We start from the raw sequence: 13,590 nt of genomic DNA, 5'->3' as shown, positions 1-13,590 counted from the left end.
TTATAAGCAGTGTGTCGACTCTTGTCCTGTTCATCATCAGGGTCAGGACCTTAGTATAACTGCTGTCCCTCTTCTGTGTAGCTTTCCTTCGGGATCCTACAGTCTTCTCTACACCTCTGCACGTTTTTTTACCAGATGTATAACAGATGGCAAAGTGGCTACTTAAACATCCTAAAGATCATATAGACATGATGGCATGTAGACATCAGTTAGTATTTATCAGTTATACCAGTTTTTGTTTGATCTACAGGTGCTTTAAAATTTCCCTGATAGATGCACAGTGTTTATTTTTCACATTGTCCCTGATTTCTGGTTTAATTCTGTAACCAGGCAATTCATCTGTAAGATTATAACACTTTGAGGCTTGCTGAGGCTTGCATGGTATCTGTTTTGGCAATCATTCCACATCAACTTGATGCTCTAATGTTTCAACATGGCATTTCACAGGCTGCTGAAATCGTCTCAGCTTCATCTCTGGTGGTACACAACGTGTTTCCTGGATCTTCCTACCAGGTCCAGGTGAGAAGCAAGAGACTGGGTGGCTCAGGAATCTGGAGTGACTGGAGTTCACCTCAAGTCTTTACCATACAAGGTAGGCCTTGCAGAAGTTGCTCTCTGGAAATATTTTCCCAGACCCTGCCTTCCTTGCCACTGGTATATCAGGAGCATCTTCAAATATTAAATATTAATATCTAAGTATTAATATTTAAATATTAAAACTGTATTTAAAATTCTCTTTGAAGACAAGGTCTACATCAGTTTAGGCAGACTTTGGACTGACATTCTTCCTGCCTTAAGCCTCTTGAGTGCTGGGATTAAAGACATGTCTTGTGCCTGTGCCCAGCTACATTTTACTTAAATCTTGAACAGAATAATTTGTTCATGAAAATTGCATCCGAGTTCCTATGTATGTGCTTCCAAAGCACCCTTTTATTGATTTTTTTAATATGAAAAAAAAAGGAAATAGTATTCTAGAACATGTGGCAAGAAGAAGATAAGTTTGAAACAGCCTTAGGTACATAGTCAAACACTTCAAAAAGATACAACGTTAACTTGAAATTTCCACTTTAGAAACCTAAACATATGATTTATGTTCTTAATTCTTTAATTTACATTTCGAAGCCAAGTGTATTCATCATACCATGTTAGATATTAAATGCTTACTTCTAGAGGTGTGCATATGTGCGAGAATGCATACATGTGTGTGCAAGTCTGCACATGTGTGTGCGTGAGCGCGTGTGCATGTGTGCACTTGCAGAGGCCATAGGTTGAATTTGGCCATCTTCCTCCATCATTTTTGAACATACTTTTTGAGATAGGGTCTCTTTTTGATCCTGTAGCTTGCTGAGTCAGCTGGATTAGCTGGCTGGGCCAGCCTCTAGAACTTCCTGTCTCTCCTTTACAGTGCTAAGGCCCGTTTTCTGTGCTCTGCGTGTTATGTGGTGCTGGGCTCCTGAGCATGGGTTCTCAGGCTTGTGCATCAAGCTCTTCGCTTAGTGGGCCATCTCACCAGCTCTCTCTATATTTTTATTAGCTATAATTAATACAGAATGATGGTACAGAGAGCTCACAGGCTACACAATCTCATAAGATGCATACAGGGGGAAGCAAACACCCTAGTGTTTTGGTGCATGCATTCCTGGGGAGGGTAGAACTCTAATTTCTGGTGTAGGCCATTTATTCATGAAGAGAGGCATGCACATCAGTGTTTTTTGATCAGAGGACAGGCTGGTTGATGGGCCCATGAGTGGTCTCAAACCAGGTAGAGGAGCTCTAGTTCCTGGAAGTGGGGCTAAAGTTGGGGATCGCCCTGTCCTGGCGAGTACTTTGGCTCCAGCATTGAGGGCAGTAGCAGGAACAGCAGGGGCTGCTTCAGCGGGTTTTTCTTCCTTAAGCATTCACTACCTGCTGGGGTGGACTCCTAGCCCCTTGCACAGGGCTGGGTAATCAAGCAAGGGTCTGGGGACCTAGGAACATCACTTTCCCTCCCAGCCCCATGACCTTTTGTAGTGTCACCAAATAGCACTGGCATAATGCTAGTGTCTTTAGAGGGTGGTTCCTTCCTGAAGGTGGGTACCGTGTTTTCCCCTGGAAGGGGGAAAACTGTAGGATTTTCTTTTTCGTTATCCTCATACTCTAGTTGTTTTGAATTCTTTCATTTGATCTCTGGATTTATAATAACTACAGAGGATCAACTTTGTATTCATGTCAAAAGTCTTGCCGGTGTATCTGAAGATCCAGGCATCTTGCAGGAGCTGTCATTCTGTAGTTCATGCGCAGCAACGTCTTTCAACTGTTTCCTGCAGACACGTTTGCTTTCCGTAGTATCTGCTTTCCAGAATAATTTTTTTATTTTATCCATACAGCAGGTTTTCCTAGCTTGGTGGAAACTTTTCACATGGTGGGTGGGGGTTTGTCTTGCTCTTTTCTTGGAATCAGCTACTTTGTTGTTCATAACCACTTCAACAGCCTGTTGGTATCAGCTAAGAAGGTCCATCTTATCTCTACCTGGAAGTCCAGCCCAGAGCTGGTTACTGCAGAGAACGCTGTAGGTACAACAGACACTCTTGGGCACTCACTGAGGCTATTTTACATTTGATGTACACTTCCACTCTTGCCCACGAGACTCAGCAATCGTTTTCAGGTGTGAGTGACTCCTGGGGTTTCCATTTGTCTGCAGTGACTCATAGACCTGCGTGTCAGGCAACTGTCCTCCTTTCCTTTCTGCCAACTTTCAATGTTATTTTTAATATCAGAGAAATTGCAGTTTAGCCACAGGTTTCCCAGAGAGGTGAGACGCAGTGCCTCCCAGAGCCCCAAGCATCTTGTCCAGTTTCCAACCCTGCCACAGCTAAGTTGCAAAGTCACTTAACTGTTCAGTTTGGTTCTGCTTGTTCAGTCTTACTCGGGTGGGTTGTGGTAACACAGAAATAGCAATGTAGGACAGCGAGGGCGCAGTCAGTCCATTCCATTCAACAACTCTCCTTATTGATTACTTATTATTTTAGAAGTGTTAATTAGTCAGAAAGCAGTCTGTTTCGTAGAAGTGTTGGTTTTGAGTCTACCAGGTCACACAGGGAGCATCATCATGATTTCTTTGGAGAGGTTCTTCACCTTTCTGTGCCTCAGTTTCCTTGCTTGTAAGATCGGAATGTGCATATGACTAGTGGGAAATAATACAGCCAAGTGCTTGTGACCGCACCTGACTCTTGATAAATGTGCAGCGAATATCAGGCACTATCTTAGCATCAACACTAATTGCTTGGCACAAAGTGAGATTGTGAGACAGGTCAAGCTGGAAGTCTCAGGGACATGGCATGAAGACTGTAGACAACAATCTTATATCTTTATTCCTCAAGTGACTTTCTACTGTCGCCGTGCGTGTAATAGGATGCTGATAACTCATGTCTTGAACTTCTGGGTCATTTCCTAGGTGAAGCTGCATCTTCTATAAGCAGCTCTTACTGATTAGATGTGTCCTATGAGTCACATCAGGGCGTGGGGTGGGGTGGGGTAAAGCACAGTATTCCAGGTGGAGGCATTCTATGTGGTCCTGTGGGGTCAGGTGACGAGGGAAGCTGAGCAAAGCAAAGGTTGCCACGCCCACCTACACTGAAAATCTCTTTATTAACTATTAGGCAATATGTTTACTTTCCCTGGAAAGCTCTTTCTTTCTGTTCTTGTTGTTGTTTTAAAATCTAAAACCTCCCCTTCGTTAAAAAAAAAAAAGACAAGCACTGCTATAAGAATAAGTGTCATTTTTTAAAGTTTTCTAGGATTTAAGGCTGAATGGGAATGCTTTTCTAGAATAGTAATTATTAGCAGCATTCTTACAGTATTTAAGTTCATAAAAAATACGACTTTGTGGCAAGATGGATATGTTTCATTTCCAGTTCTGCTTCTCTTTACAATGGATGTCAATATCTGAAAGTTTAGATTTGCTTAGGTTTTCAAACTCCAGCTCATGTTTTGCATTCTTGTATAAGTGGTCAGATAACATAATGAAGCACACACATGCACACAGCTTTGTCAGTCTGTTAGCTTCTTCAATAGTCAGTCACATGACTTAACAACTAGACTTTTATATATCACTCAAATATATTGCTAAGCTTCAGACATCCCAAACAGAAAAACATTGGGGGAAAAAAGTGTGAGTAAATAGCTACCATCCAGTCAAAATTCCCACAAAAATCAATCTTAAAAGATGAAAATTTTCATTTTGGCTCATATTTTGGCTTTAATCTTGACCCGATTGCTTTGAAACTATGACACCATAGTCTGCAGGAGAGATCTGTTCAGCTCACAGCTGCCCCAAAGCAAACAGTGGTGCAGAAGGAGCCTGAGTCCCCGTCCTTATCCTGGGCATTCTCCCAGGTATCCAGCTCTTTCAGATGGACTATCCTTCATGGAGGCTTCACAGATCCTAGCAGTGTGTGATGCTCCCCCAGCTTCCAGCTTTTGAGCTTTTGGAGGCTTTTATGGTCTTGACCATAATACTGCCTCAAAATCTTGAATGGCTTAGCTGCTTCTGAGGGCTACTAGGTGAGGATTAAGAAAAAAATCATCACATAAGAACAAAACTCAGATGCTTGCAGTGAGGACAAAGACTTATCCACTTAAGAAGCTCCCAAAAGTATTTCTCTTTACAGTACCATCTGTGCTGATGAAATCTGTGTGAGCAGGCTCCATGTGTTTTCTTTCTTTCTTTCTTTCTTTCTTTCTTTCTTTCTTTCTTTCTTTCTTTCTTTCTTTAAAAATTTATTTATTATGCATACAGTGCTCTGCCTGCATGTACACCTGCAGGCCAGAAGAGGGCATCAGATCACATAATAGATGGTTGTGAACCACCATGTGGTTTTCGGAAGTGAACTCAGGACCTCTGGAAGAGCAGTAAGTGCTCTTAATCTCTGAACCATCTCCCCAGCTCCATGTTTTCTTGAGAGAAGAATCAGCAGCCGCCCTGGAATGAAAGGATGTATTAAATAAACACAGTTTAGGTAAAGCTACCTGAATTTTATAGACTGTCACGTTTAAAGTATTTCTTTATGCAGAGGAGTGCTGTATTTGCATGTATGCCTGTAGGACAAGACAGGGCATCAGTTCCCATTACACATGTTTATGGTTGCAGGGAATTGAACATAGGACTTATGGAAGAGCAGCCGGTACTCTTAATCACTGACCCATCTCTCCAGCCACGAGATGGTCACTTTTTATTTTTTGTTTTAAAGCTTACATTTAAGCATTTAACCAGGCACAAACCCTATACATTCTAACTTTAGTTCTCGAATAAGCCTCACTAGATTCATTTGATGTTAAACTAAAACATCTTGAAGTTTTTCAAATAATCTGTTAACGAAGAGACTCAATTATGAGCATGAATCTGCACCTTTGTAGAAGGTAACCAAAAACATTTACCTATTTCTTTACATGTTTGTCAGACTCTTTCATAACTGAAGAAAACAATACCTATCAAGCCTGCTTTCTTCAATATGTTGTGCCATAGTTATCTGTGCGAAGAACCTACACTATGTTTCACTGATTCTCCTGAAATTTTAAAATTACATTTATTTTGCATGTTGAACATGATGCACATGTTCAGGTCATAGGACAACTTGTGGGAGTCAGTTTCATCATCCATCCTGTCAGTCCTAGGGATTGAACTCAGGTCATCAGGCTTGTTGGCAAGCACTTTTACCTGCTGAGCCATCTCACTGGTCCCTCTTTTTTTCTTTAACACTTATTTATTACTTATTGGTGTGTGTGTGTGTGTGTGTGTGTGTGTGTGTGTGTGTGTGTGTGTGTGTAAACATACATGCACATTCAGTTTTAATAGCCTGGGGGAAATGAATTATTGTGCAAGCATATGATAAATTCACTTAGTTCTGTTGCCTGTCACTTGGAAAGAGACCATTGCTAAAGCATAGTTGGAAGGAATAAACTCCACGTTGAGAAGCTATGCAGTTGAGAGCCGGGTTCTCAAGGCTCAGAGGGCTCTCCATAGCATCAGCCAGCTTCGCAGTGGACTTATTTGGTTTTGGCAGGGTAACTGGGAATGTGGGAACCTCTCTCCTGTCATATGGATAGCTCACGTGACGGTTTTTGTTTCCATCTGAATACCCACCTTTGTCTCTTTGTTACAGATGTCATGTACTTTCCACCCAAAATCCTGACAAGCGTTGGCTCGAATGCTTCCTTTCATTGCATCTACAAAGGTCCAAACCAAATTATTTCCTCAAAGCAGATAGTTTGGTGGATGAATCTGGCTGAGAAAATCCCGGAAACGCAGTATAGCCTTGTGGATGACCATGTTAGCAAAGTTACGTTTTCCAACTTGAAAGCCACCCGACCTCGCGGGAAGTTTGCCTATGATGCAGTGTACTGCTGCAGTGAGCAGGAGTGCCACCACCGCTACGCTGAACTGTATGTGATCGGTAAGAATCCCAGGGCCTCGTTCATTCTGTCCCCTAAGGTCACTTGACACCATGGACTGTGCTAGAGTCCTATTAAAGACCTAAGGAAAATGTTTTTTCATGATCTTTGGTGTTTTTACCTTATATTAATATTTTAATGTGTTTTAAATAGATGTCAATATCAACATATCATGTGAAACTGATGGGTACTTAACTAAAATGACTTGCAGATGGTCACCCAGCACAATCCAATCACTCGTGGGAAGTACTGTGCAGTTGCGGTATCACAGGTATGCATTATATTGGTTTCTTTGTTTTTCCCGGCCCATGGCACAGTTACATTTTCTGTTAATAGATCACTACGACAGAAATCTGGCACAATTTTTCCTCTGTGCAGTAGTTTGAATATATTTTTTTAGAAAAATTGTGAAGGGTTACATAAATTGTAATCTTTCAAAACATTCACACCCAAGGCTTTTTTAAAAAAATGTATTTTGTTTTAAAGTCATATTATCATGTCTGCCAGGCAATTTCCTGGAATTGCCTTTTGACTCTTGAGTGCCATGAAGGGGAGGCAAGGGTATTATTTCATACACAAGTGTAGTTTGACCCAGAGAGCGGGCTCACATTGGCTGTGCAGTATTTTAGGTTTCACATCACTCAGCTAATGGTCAGGGTTTCAGAGAAAGGAGACAGAGGAGAAGATTCTACAAGATGTGATAGCTTTTTTTTTTTAGAATGAAGTGAATTATGTTAGAAACCATGCAGTAGTTAATAGAGGTAATTGGTTCTTTCAAGAGAATTTTGTGCTTACTTATTTTTATCTCTCTTTGTTTAAAAATAATTTAAGCCATCTCCATACTGTATTTCCCTTTTCTCTACATGTATGTCTTAACCATGTCTCACTGCTGGGAAGGTACAAACATCCTTGTTTGTAAAGCCTCCCATGATAGTTGTCCAGTGTGCTTACTGCACTATACTCTGAGATCTGATATTTAAATCTGTATTGAAAGTGTTCAGTTTGTACAAGGTGTCCATTTGTTCTCAAAATCTAAAGTAACTCAGAAAATATCTCCCTCCTCTCAAACCCTGTTATCTGAACTCTGTGCTTCTTGTTCTGAGTCAAACCCCTCTGTGGTATTGGAAGGAAACTGGCAATTTCTATATCTCTTAAATGTGAAAAATTGTTGCCTTTATACTGTATGCTATGAATATCTTTAAATCAAGTGAAAGTTCACGATAGGCAGTTTTAGTTATATGTCTTCACATGCATTTTCACATGCAAACAAATGTCTGCAGAAACTCATATTGTAAGCTGCATGGCTCACTTAGCATCCGTACATCCACAGGGTGGCCATACAACCAACTACAAATGTGTAATGAGGTTTTGAATCTCCCAAATGTTAATTTCTTTGCCTGTAAATAGAAGGAATGGTAAGACTTACATTGTTTTCAGGGGAAACTAATGACATTTCATTTCATTGTAATTAAAGAGTACAACTCCTCTAGGAAGCCTTCCCTTGGGGCAGTCAATAAACGGTAACTGCTGTCATGATGATGACGCTCATCTTCCCAAGTCAGACCTTCGCTGCTGTGTTTCTGCACTACTGTTTTGCTACCCACTAGTGATTACACATCCCTCAGTCATTGCAATCCTCACTCACCATTAATTATCTTAACACACATGCACACACACTGATAATCTTGAGGGGAAAGTATTGCAAAGATGGTAAATGAAAAAGACTTTAGTGTTTCCATTTTCTTTTTCCTTCTCATTTTCATCTCTGTGGAGTGTAGTCAGAGCTTTAATCAGTTAAACACCATTTCAGAGCAAATAGCAACAAAAGGACTGTGTCTTGAAGAAATGTATTGTGTGCTGTGAGGATGTAGGTTGATTAAGACTCAGAATGTATAAAAAATCAGTTCTGAGAAAAATGAATAATGTATTTCCCACCATTCATGTATGGAGCAGGGTTTGGTACTATTTTCACAACATCAGTTTGGACTGGGAAATCTTAGAGAACTGGCCGTCAGGCCAAACATTGACATCAGTTGCATTCCTGATTTCTGTTGGAAGCAAGAACCTGCTCTCCATCCATCCCAGGAGTTCCTCTCAATACTAATTTTGATCCTTATTTCAACAATCATGTCACCAATTCCAAGCTCTAGCATAGGAGTCCCCAACCCTTTGACTAACCTCTAGCTCCAAAAATATTGACATTATGATTCTTGACAGTAGCAAAATTAAAGTTATAAAGCAGTGAAAAAATAATTATATGATTGGGGTCACTACAACATGAAGAACTGTATAAAAAGGCTCCAGCATTAGGAAATTTGAGAGCCGTTGGCCTAGTGTAACCACAGAGTCCTGCAGGTCTGTCCCTAACTTAGTTCTTGTTCACTCTTCTGACTTCCATCATTACGCATTGCTCCTGCGGTGCTTTTGTGGAGTTACTCTTTGTGGAAAGACTAAGACCTAGATAAAGCTGGGAGAGCAAGGGTGCCTTCCTAGTCCCGACATCAATCTGTACACAGAGAAAATGATTATGACAACAAATAAATAATACTTCTAAAATGTTCTCTTCCTCTTATCAATACTGTATGTTAACTGGCTATTTTTTAAAAATATCTTTAAGGAGAAGACTGTACTGTTCTGATAGTCCATCTATTCATCCTACATCTGAGCCCAAACACTGCGTCTTGCAGAGGGACGGCTTCTATGAGTGTGTTTTCCAGCCAATCTTCCTATTATCTGGCTATACAATGTGGATCAGGATCAACCACCCTTTAGGTTCGCTTGACTCTCCACCAACATGTGTTCTTCCTGATTCTGTAGGTATGTCAGACTCTATTGTGTATTTTCCTTAGATTTGTATGTCATTTTCTAACCACACTTGATTTTGGAGAAAAAAAATTGTTTCTGTTTATAGAGAAATTTAAAGGATGATTGGCGTTAGAAGATTCCTGGTATTGAGGTTTTGTTTTTATTTTACCATTTTGAGCTTATTTTTATATGATTTGTAGCATGTTTGTTTTTAAATGTGAATAATAGATTCATAATAGTTGGACATTTTCATATAGCACTTGATGAGTTCTGTAACTGCAATTTCATGAGTTTTTTAAATATAAATTTTCAAATACCCTTCCAGCGAAGTTCTGAAAGCATTTGCTGTTTTTAATCTGAAAGTTGTGTTTGGATAGTCTGAAGGCTTTATAATCTGAGTATTCATACTTTAAGGCTTTAATTGGAAGGGCTAGGTGTGAGAGACATTCAAACGATCCAAAGGAAGTGAAGAAACTTGACAAAAGACAGTGAGATCTATCGTGATATTGACAAATTTTCAAGAAGTACATTGAGATGAAAGTATTCAAAGAGCCTTTGAGACACTGGATGTATTCTTCCAAAGTCAGTGTGGAATGTTCGAGAAATAAACTTCTTTTGTTGCTATACATTGTTTTGTTAAGAAATTATCCCAAAAATTAGTATAATTTTTCAATTAACCAGTACACATTTGAAGTAGAATCCATATTTTGTTAAATATAGGATAAACTTACTTTAACTATTAGATCTGTTTTTCATATAGATGTCCAAGGAGTTGATTATCTTTTCCTTTGCACAATTCCACTGTGTTTTTTACTGCAACTGGTGCATTTCTGTAACTCAGTATTTCAGAATAATAAAGATCCATGAACATTCACACACAACATGGGGTCAACAACATGCTAGCTGGATAACATTGGGTGTTCTGCTTTCCAAGACTAGAGCAAAGAGTTTAAGTTGGGCTCATTTTGCCTTAGAAAGTGAGCAATGTAGAAATTATGCTTCAGGGTGTAAATCTCCATGTCTTCCAGTTCTTTAAAACTTGGATTAGGCACAAAACCATTTTCTATCACCCATTAGCTGTGTGTAGCTCTCCATACTCCCTCATGTGTGCATCACTGTGGTCAGAGCGTACACTTCTGCTTGGCAGTCACCAAATCTCTCCATGTGATTCACTGACGCACAACGAAAGAACTAACCCTTACACTGTCTCACAATGACACTTTTTGTCTTGAAAGGAAATGGCCTTTTCCAGACATAGACACTTTATCATCTTGCTGGTTTGATGATGAATATATTCATGAGCTGTGAGAAATTTAAGGACCATGAGAAGCTACATACTAATGACAAATTGAGGTGTTTTGTCCTGAATGTCCTAAAGTACTAGTGTTGGTGTCTTAAGTGATCAATGAGTACTGGTCAAACAAGAGACTACACTTTTTGCACAGTAGTTGTTTTTAGAAGTGGCACTTGGAAGAAGAGAGTGATGCTAAGCACTCACATTGTGCAATCCTTGTTCCCTATGAATCAACAGTGCCCTGATTTATAGCGCCTAATGGAATCAACAGGTTGAAGGGGGTAGACCAGGAGTATCTACAGAGGCTTGTCCTAATTTCCCCTATATAATGCCTGTACATGGCCATAATCGTGGTTTCTCAATTTATGGGCTTCATTCCTCTCAGCCACTAGAGTTGTGCACCTCTCATTCCAGTCAAAGGCCATCCATCTCTCTTTGGATAGTTGAGTGGCAGAGGTAACCATCAAAACAATGAAAGAAGAGGAGCATCACAGGGTGTCACCGTGGAGACCTTGGGCTCTACCTAGTGTTAACCTGTTAGGAGCTGGCTCATGGTAGCTGTGGAGGGGAGCTTATGGGATCTGAGATAGGAAGGGATGCCATTAGGAAAAAAGTTTCTTGCCAGCTAGTGTGAAAGTGTAGTACTTAAACATGTAACATGTTGTTATAGCAATTGAACCCATTGCTCCATTCATGGAGTACTCCCCACAGTAGAGACAAGAGTTTAAAAAGGATATTGCTTTAGAAATATGAAGTAGAAAGATGGTTAATATTGCTGTTTTAGTTACTATTACATAATATATATATTTTTAATTTCTAGTAAAACCACTACCTCCTTCTAGTGTGAAAGCAGAAATTACTGTAAACATTGGCTTACTGAAAATATCTTGGGAAAATCCAGTCTTTGCAGAGAATAACCTTCAGTTCCAGATTCGATATGGCTTAAGTGGAAAAGAAATACAATGGAAGGTACTTTTTACTTCGAAATATTTTCTTCTCATTTAATCTTTCTCTTTCCCTCCCAGGACCTCTCTCTCCTTCAATTGGATTTTCTCTGTATAGCCCAGGCTAGCCTCAAAAATCACTCCATAGCTAAGAGTGGCCTTGAACTTGTGAACCCCTGCTGCTTTAGCCTCCCAAGTGCTGGGACTACTAAATGCTATTTAGTAGTGTTTTATGAGCATATACTAGTCGGAGTTAATGCTGGGTGACATTATGGTATATTTGATCATATTCACCCCTTCTTACAACCTCGTATCCCTTGACCACTGATTCCCCTCCTCTCTCTAGCCAGTTGCTCTTCTATATCTTTGGTAAATATGGGCAGCTCATCAGAGGCTAGCCAGTAAGGAGATTGTCTCATTGTCCCTCAGCAGCAGTAAAATCCCCAGCGAGAAGCAGGGCCCTGTGAACCCTTTTTTCTTATATAATCCACCTGATGTAGATGATCACAACTACTGAGAGTTAGACATGCAGCGGCATCTTACAGTGTTTTGGGGTCTCATTGCAGCACATTATTCCTGGAATATATATATACATGCAGTATACTCTCCTGTACTGTGTTAAAATTTAATCCTTATAAGGAACAAAAAATGGCTTGATCCTAGCATTTCCCAAAGGATTCTTCATGGGACATTTTCCCAATGAACTGTCCTGTGAAAAAGAGATTGTGTGGTTAAACAGGCTCAGGAAACCCTGCTTCGTTTTACCTTTTTAGTGTAGTGATGGAGTTTATGACATTAATGGTCTGCAGAAAGGCCTTCATTCGAGAAACATTTGCCATATTTCATCCATTTTTCCAGGGACTCACATTTTTTCTAAGGTCTTCCGATATCTTTCAGTAGCATGGGACAGATTTTTTAAAAAATCACAGTGTCGAGAATGCATGTGGGAAAGCTTATGTCATTTTTGCACCAGCAGCTTGCTAAGACTGGAAATACAAGAAACCATGTCTGTGTCGTTAGCACGATCACGTCAGTTGCAGTGTATATGAGCCTTATCCGTTTGATTCTCTGAAGAACGCCTCATTTGACCACCATGTTAGAATTCTTGTCTTTGTGGTAGAGAGAGGATCAGAGGACAAGGAATAGCAGTGCAGCAAGAGTGTGTTTGGAATTGGCCTTGTCAATACAGCAAGTTGACACAGCAGTAAGCAGATGTGAGAAGCAGCATTCCTTTGACTGGCCAAACTTCATGTGTTTCTGAAGTGGGAAAATACAACATTGCGCTATGTTAAGTTTGGAAGTGTTAAGTTCTAACGTAAAAGTGCGTCAGGACCCATGGGAGGCATATGTGTTGACAGTTTGACTGCCTTTACAGTTACATGATGTATTTGATGTAAAATCAAAGTCAGTCAGCCTGCGGGTGCCAGACCTGTGTGCGGTGTATGTGGCGCAGGTGCGCTGCAGGCGCTTGGATGGCTTCGGATATTGGAGTAACTGGAGCAGTCCAGCCTACACGCTTATCATGGACGTAAAAGGTCTGTGGACACTTCTTATTGTTTCTTGAAAGCACGGGAGCGGGTGCTTCACATGTGACTGAAAGTGCCCCATCCAAGGCCGCGCTACAACTTGGGTCCCTTGTCATTTTGCAGTTCCTTTGCGAGGACCTGAGTTTTGGAGAATAATGGATGGCGATGTCACTAAGAAGGAGAGAAACGTCACCTTGCTCTGGAAGGTATTTCCAATTTCTGTCTTTTAGTGTATTCGGAAGTTATGTTTGTCTATGCTTTCTTTAGAACCTTGCCTTTATTTATCTCACAGATGACCCTTTATTTAATTCATGGGGAGGTGGGGTTGTCCAGGGCAGAGTGTCTGGAATATTGGCATCACCAGGTGCCTTTATCACTTTCTCAGTTCAATTATAATTGTGTTATTCCAGTTCTGGTAAAGTCTTGAGCTCTTTGGGCTTCATATTTTCATCTGTATTGGGATGAGATTACTAAATGAAAATTAGTGTTACTTTAAGTTCACAATCTGGTTTCGATTGAATCCTGAACAATGTAAACACAGCCTCAGCCCTCAAAGTCTGATTTGGGAGTAAAATACACAAGGTAGGCAATG

General features: G+C 40.3%; 1 pseudogene across 1 annotated transcript in view; it reads left to right on the top strand.

Annotated features, from left to right (window-relative positions):
- The window catches only part of LOC311600661 (leptin receptor-like), a 53,417-nt pseudogene that overhangs the window by 30,353 nt on the left and 9,474 nt on the right, over positions 1-13,590 (top strand). Inside the window, exons 7-13 of the transcript XR_014783640.1 lie at positions 448-592; positions 6,141-6,431; positions 6,583-6,700; positions 9,047-9,246; positions 11,349-11,497; positions 12,848-13,007; positions 13,122-13,204. The product of XR_014783640.1 is annotated as a leptin receptor-like (transcript). The remainder of the gene's footprint in view (positions 1-447; positions 593-6,140; positions 6,432-6,582; positions 6,701-9,046; positions 9,247-11,348; positions 11,498-12,847; positions 13,008-13,121; positions 13,205-13,590) is intronic.

The sequence above is a fragment of the Acomys minous genome (genome assembly GCF_964271855.1).
Source record: "Acomys minous genome assembly, chromosome: 6".
NCBI lineage: Eukaryota > Metazoa > Chordata > Mammalia > Rodentia > Muridae > Acomys > Acomys minous.
The sequence above is the reverse complement of the archived record's forward strand: the minus strand, read 5'-3'. Positions and strand labels throughout refer to the sequence as shown.